Genomic DNA, 6880 nt, shown 5'->3' on the forward strand with positions numbered 1-6880 from the left:
CATAGAACATTGCAATTTCCAAGTGTATAGCTGGTTAGACATTAATTACACTTTAGGTTGGCTGCTTCATGATGGCATCTTAGCATCTTAATCTCATCAGTAAAATGTCCTCAAATCACATGGATTACTTCTGGGAAGGGTTTCTGTGGCCAGTTAGTCCCACCCACAGTGTGTGGCTTCCAGTAAGCTTCAATCAAAGAGAGTGTCCCCTCCCTGACATGAGCACGCTGTCACTTCCCAGTCCTTTTCCCACAATCATCTCAGAGTCCATCTCTCAGCATTCTAACTCTCTGTCCCTTGTACACAAGCTAAGCCATGGCCCTCTTGTTCCAGGTCCAGGAAAGTGTGCTGCACCCCTGGGGGACAGCTCTTCCTGCAGCTAGGTAAGGAAAAGGGAAGGGTATCAGTGCAGGCCCTTTCTATACCATATCTCCTTCAATATTTGCAGTGATCACCATTTCAGTGACAAAAAACTAAGGTTCAGAGAGGCTATGTGATTTTGCTAGTAACCAAGAACTAGTAAAGAACAGAGCGGAACTTGAAGCTAAGTCTGGAGGGCTCCAAAGCTCATGGTCTTCCTACCACATAACCACCCGGGGAGGAGAGGATGTGAAGGGCAAGCACATTTGTACCAAAATGATGGCTGATGACAGCTTATGGCCAGTAATTAGAGGTATTTGCAGTTGTCACCAAAACACATGCATGTGTTTATATAGTAGCATGTAAACCCAGAGAGAGAGAGCGCAAGAACATTCAAACGTCGTTCATTGGGCTACAGTCAAACTTGGGTTGGCATTTAACTCTCTGGTAGTAACAATAATGATAACAATGCTTTGTGTATGTCTAGTACTCGGCTTCTCTAAGTACTTTCACAGCCATTACATGATTTGATTCTTACAACATTCCTGGCAAGATAAGCAGGAAAAGCATCATTATTCCCATTCTTATGAAAAGGAAAAGAGGCACAGACTTGTTCCACACCCCCCAGCAATCTCAGAAACAAAGAGTGAAGTCTCAAATGATGTTTGAAATATGTATGAGAACTCTGAGTGATGGCTGGACATACAGACATGTATGACCTCCTTTTCCTTGGTGAAGTAGAGAATGAGGGTGTATCAGTCAGGGTCTCAGCAGAAATCAGATGACATGGTCAAATTGGATAATTTGAGAAGATTTTAAGAAAATGGACTATTTACAAAAGAGTGCTCAGGGTGTAGGGAAACAACAAGACTTGGTGCAATTCTATAGTTTGCATGAGTGAGGAACCATTGCCACACATAGGAGTGAAGGACAAGAGAAAGGTGTGGTTATTAGAAAGGTCTATGCAGAGAGACCACCCGACAGGAGATCTGGCCTTTGGCTAAGAAACATAGCCAGCCTGCAGTGATCCCACAAGGACAGGTCCAGGGAAATAAATATCTTGATCTTACTCCACTCCCTCCTTCCCTCTGATCACCTGCTGGTGCTTCCTGTTGGCCAAATCCAACTGGAAGTCAGAGGCAAGGATGCCTATTAATGTGGTCAAAATGGTTCAGCTTCCTGAGGCACAGAACAGGGAGCAAAGGAGTAGAATGGATCTGGAGGAGCAAATGGAAGCTATGCTGCACGTGAAGTTTTCTACTGAGAGTTAGAGGTCACTCTAGAACAGCGTATCAGTAAGACTTTAGTTTACCTGAAATGATTAAACTATAGGGGCTGGCCCAGTGGTGTAGCGGTTAAGTGCATACGTTCTGCTTCGGGGCCCAGGGTTCGATGGTTCAGATCCTGGGTGCAGACATGGCACCGATTGGCAAGCCATGCTGTGGTAGGCATCCCATATATAAAGTAGAGGAAGATGGGCATGGGTGTTAGCTCAGGGCCAGTCTTCCTCAGCAAAAAGAGGAAGATTGGCAGTGGATGTTAGCTCAGGGCTAATCTTCCTCAAAAAAAAATTAATTAAAAAATAAATAAATAATAAACTTTAAAAAAAGAAATGATTAAACTATAAAGAGGAGTTACTGAACAGGTTTCAAGTGAAGTCAAATCAGAAGGCTGGCTCTCTATGTCGGTGTGAGATCTGCCCTCCTCAGTGTGCCAACTGTGTATTCAGGCTGCCTTTCCACATGGTATCAAAATGGCTGCAACAGTTCCTGATGTTGCATCTGCACACCACATTGACTGGGAAAAGGGAGAGAAAGAATTCCCAGTAAAAGTCCTGAAACTTACTCTGATTGGACTATCTTAGGTCATACACTCAATCATGAACAAAACATTATGTCTGGAATACGGAATGAACCAATTCGCTTATCCTAGGTCAAGTTCTTCACCCCTAGATACAGGAATGGAATGGCTTTTCATAAACCTAGTAGATTCTGGAACAGAAACTAGAGCTTTGTGGGATGGCTGGAGAGGCCACCAAGAAGTGCCCACTCAGGTAGGATTGCAGATCTGCCACTGTTAGGAAAGAAAGGAGCTGACTGGGGCTAAGGAGTATTTCAGTCCAAAGTATAATCAAACAACAGAAGCCTGATGTGGAATAAATGGACAGGGGTTTATTTATTTTACTCAAAAAGGCTACAATGGGTAGGCCATCAAAGATGGGTATAGTGGCTCAGTGAGGCCCTTTGGAACTCGATTCCTTTCTCCTGAACATTATCTCATGGTCGAAAGATGCACTGCCAGGCTTTCCATCCAAGTTCAAGGCAGGAAAAAGGAAAAGGGGAAAATGCTGGTCTAAAGGGAAAAAGTGTTCTCCTAGAATGCCTTTTTATTTGCAAAGGGAAACCCTTTACTCCATCAGCCAGAACTATGCTATGTGGCCACCTCTTAGCTGCAAAGGAGGCTGGGAAGTGGGAATTTTTGTTTTCTAGCCTGAGTTATAGATGAAGATAAAGAAGAAGGGGACTGGAAATTGTTTTGGAGAGCTCACCCAGAGTCTCCGCCACAGGAATGATTGCCTAGCAGCCCTGAGGACCCAGCCGAGGCTGGGAATCATAAATCTGTGGTGGAGCCAATCAGCAGAGAGACTCTCCCATTTGACAATAAAATTGGTTAAGTGGAAAAAATGACAGCTGTATACTAAATTTCACTGACTCTGCTAACTCGGGAGAACTGCAGGCCAAATTTTCCTAGCAAAGAGGGCAGTGAAGCCAACCACACGGACAATTCAGGAAAATTGCTGGAACAATGCTGCTATCTCATTTCCAGAAAGACTAAAAGCCTTTCTGAATAAATTTATAAACCAAAGCCCATAGTCTGCAACATATACCAACACTAGTACTGGTTATTTTTTCAGAGGAACTCATCCATCTAGGAAAGGCCATTTCCATCTAGTTTTAAAGATTACTAACAAAGTTTTGGTACTTGTCTAGAAAAATCTAAAAGAATTAGTTTATACTCTATTTAGGCAGGTCTTCAAAAGGAATCCCTTAGTTTGCAGGTTCTCAACTTTTTTAGGTTATCATCCAAACACAAACATTTTTTTCTTATATTAGCATCTAGAATAGGGCCATGAGCAAAGTTGTATTTAATCAAATATAGCTTAATTAGTTTTGTGTATACGATTGTATAATCCAAATATAGCATTGCTCTGATCTTAGTGACAGTGACACATCTGAAAAATGTACAGATTCGACTCCAAGAGCCTGAAGAAAAATTTAGATCTTCACGGGTGTTCTCAAGGAGCAGCTAAGAGAGTTTACCCTCAGGTACACACCACCATGTTTCCTCAGTTCCACGTCACGTGGCAGCTGCTGTCCTCGCAATTTCCTTCCTGTCTCTCCTGCCTATTCCAGAAGAGACACCCCATGACCTTATTTACGTAGAAACATTCACCTCTTTTCTAGGCTCCTGCGGGTCTGAAGCTCGGCACGTTTCTGCACAGGCCGTGAAAGCACCCATCCTCTTTTCAAGCAGGAGAGGACTCTCCTTCTTGAGCAAAAGAGTAGAGAGAAAGACGGGCAAAGGTCAAATCATAGCAAGGCCAAACTCTAGGCAAATGTTTAACACAGCTTCATAGAAAGTGCCAGTAACTCCCCACCTTTAATAAATAATAGAAGGATTGGGACAAAAACATATTAATAATTATTTCCATCTGGTGCTATATGGCAAAAATAACAAACGTCACAGATTTCATAGATCTTCAATCTGAAACAGAAGAGGGAAAAGGAAAGAAAGACAATAACTAGAAAGATGTAAAGCAAGAATAATAGTCCTGTTTTTGTTAGCCGACTGTGTAACCGGAAGCAGACTGCTGGAAATACGAATTTTAAACTCTTGGGTAAAAGAAGTATGTGTTCTATTAAAAAATGAAATGGCTCCCACTTTAAATGTATAAGAAAAATTATGCCTCATACAGCACATGAACTAATGAAGTTACTTTGTGGTTTGTGGATATCCTTAGATATATTAATAACCAACAAGTGAAATAAAACAATTTCTATATCAAAACAAAGAAATGATTAGGGCAATTACTAAGCTAACCGACAATTCCATTAATGACTGCTTTCAATCTCCATGATGCTTTTTAACAACCAGGAGGAACAAATACCTGTATTCTAGTTTGAGTTCTTCAGTTTACAAGCCATGTGATTTTGGTGAAGTCATTTAGCTTTTCTCTGCTTCTTCATCTATTAAACTGAGAAGATAACATTCATCCTATATCTACTTCTTCGGGTGCAGTGAGAATCAATTTAGGTAATGCTTATGTCAGCATTTTGAGAACTTTAAAATGCTATCAAACTCAAAGTACTATTCTTATGAATAATAGCGGTAGATGTTACTTGCTGACCATCCACAGAGCATCTAGCAAGATGATGCTAGGTGCACTGGGATACATAATAAAATGTATGCATTAGACCCACTCTAAAATATTCAACTTTGGTATCACTGTCAAGGACAGAGTAATATGCTCCTTGGAATTTTACTTCGTAGATAATAATAACAGTACCATTTAGTGAGCGCTTGCAAAGCACTAAACACTTTAGATACCTTATAGCGTTTAACACTCACAAGAACCTGACGGGGGAGGGTATTGTCAATATCGTCATCTGCATTTTACAGAAGAGGAAACTGGGACCCAGAGAGTTTAAATAAGTCACCCAATCCCAGTTCACAATGGTATTGAGTAGTGAAACTTGGAATGGAATCCAGCTGTTAGAGTTGACTTGTCATGGTGTTTCCTTGTAGTGAAACCACTGATGTGCGTAAGTACACAGGCAATAAATACGTGTTGACTGACTGAATAACCACCTATAGATCTCTATGTTTCAAGTAGTTAGACCACTACCAGATTCTTTTCTAAATGAGAAAAGGAAAAAGAAACATTCCCATACCTCTAATAACTGTCATCATCAAGGAACGAGCTTTCAAGAGACTTTTCCAGATAGGCACTTAACTCTTAAAAGAAAAGATTATAAACTTACCATTTATTTTGATTAAAAATTTCCAAAATATACTAAAAAGGAACTTTTGAGGGATACGGAACTAGGGGTGACTATTGGATCCCCCCTCCAAGAACTAAGTGGGTCTGTCTTCTAAATTATTCTTTCCACTTTCTGAGTGTTTGCTATTCACGGTTCCTGCTTCTGATGAATGCGACTGTAACATATCTCTACTGTTTTCTTCTTTTTTCTCTCCGTCTTTGCTCTTCTTTCTTCATAGGTCATCTATTTCCTCTTTTCTCTATATTGTCATTTGAAAATTTGGCTTTTTATAGACAGGACCCACCTTTTTATTCAACTATCAAAGAAAATAATCACAATGAATTGAATGTGTTCCTATTTTTTTGTCGTTTTTTTTTTTTTTTTTTGTCTTTCTACTCAATTTCCTTGTTGTCCCTTGCCTGGAATTTGTCCCATTAACAACAAAGACTTTTTCAGGGGATCTAAATCCTAGTAGACATAAGTGCGCCCCCAGCACTCCCTGGCAATCCTTTCATATTTCTTTAATTTACTTTCTGACTTTCTAAAAGGATTGTCGCACCTTACCCTTTCTCCTCTAACATTCAACACCTCCTCCTCCATCTCAGCTGATGATCTCACTTCTACTTTTGCTGAGAAAATAGAACTAATACAAAGAGACCCGCCTGATCTCCCACCACCAAATACACCAACGCACCTGTGTCCACACCCATATGTCCTCTCCCTTTGCTGTGTTCCAGGCTATTCTTTTTCACGATCTTGCAAATCACTAATTCTCCCTTCAACTATATACAATTCAAATCTTCTCATACATTTGTACTCCAATGACAGTGTTTTTCATTTACAAATTTTTTTTTAAAGATTGGCACCTGAGCTAACATCTGTTGCCAATCTTCTTCTTTTTTTTCTTTTTTCTCTTCTTCTCCCCAAAGACTCCCAGTATATAGTTGTATATTCTATTTGTAGGTCCTTCTGGCTCTGCTCTGTGGCATGCCACCTCAGCATGGCTTGATGAGTGGTGCTAGGTCTGCGCCCAGGATCTGAACCAGCAAAACCCCTGGCCACCGAAGCACAGTGTGCCAACTTAACCACAGGGCCAACCCCTTCATTTACAAATTTTTGATCACCTCTTTTGTGTTTCACTTTTGCTTATCTTTATCCCATAATTTCTTGTTCTTTTTAGAAGAAGTTACACTTTTATCTCCTTGATCATCTCAATCATATTTACACTAAAATTTTATCAAACTGCTCTAGAGATAAAACTGATTTTATCTATAGTCAATTCACATTCTAGTTGTTGATTCTCTTGGCTTTCTTTCTAAGCACTAGATTTATCCACGTGTTTTGGAATTTGAGTTGTCAGGCTCATATTGAAGCATTTGGAAGCTTTTAACATTTTTCTTTCTCTCTCCCCATGCCTTCAACCATGAGCTCACCCTTCTCTGTCAGCAGACCCTCAATCAAAAGCCAAGCCTTATAGT

Source organism: Equus przewalskii, chromosome 2 (genome assembly GCF_037783145.1).
Source record: "Equus przewalskii isolate Varuska chromosome 2, EquPr2, whole genome shotgun sequence".
NCBI lineage: Eukaryota > Metazoa > Chordata > Mammalia > Perissodactyla > Equidae > Equus > Equus przewalskii.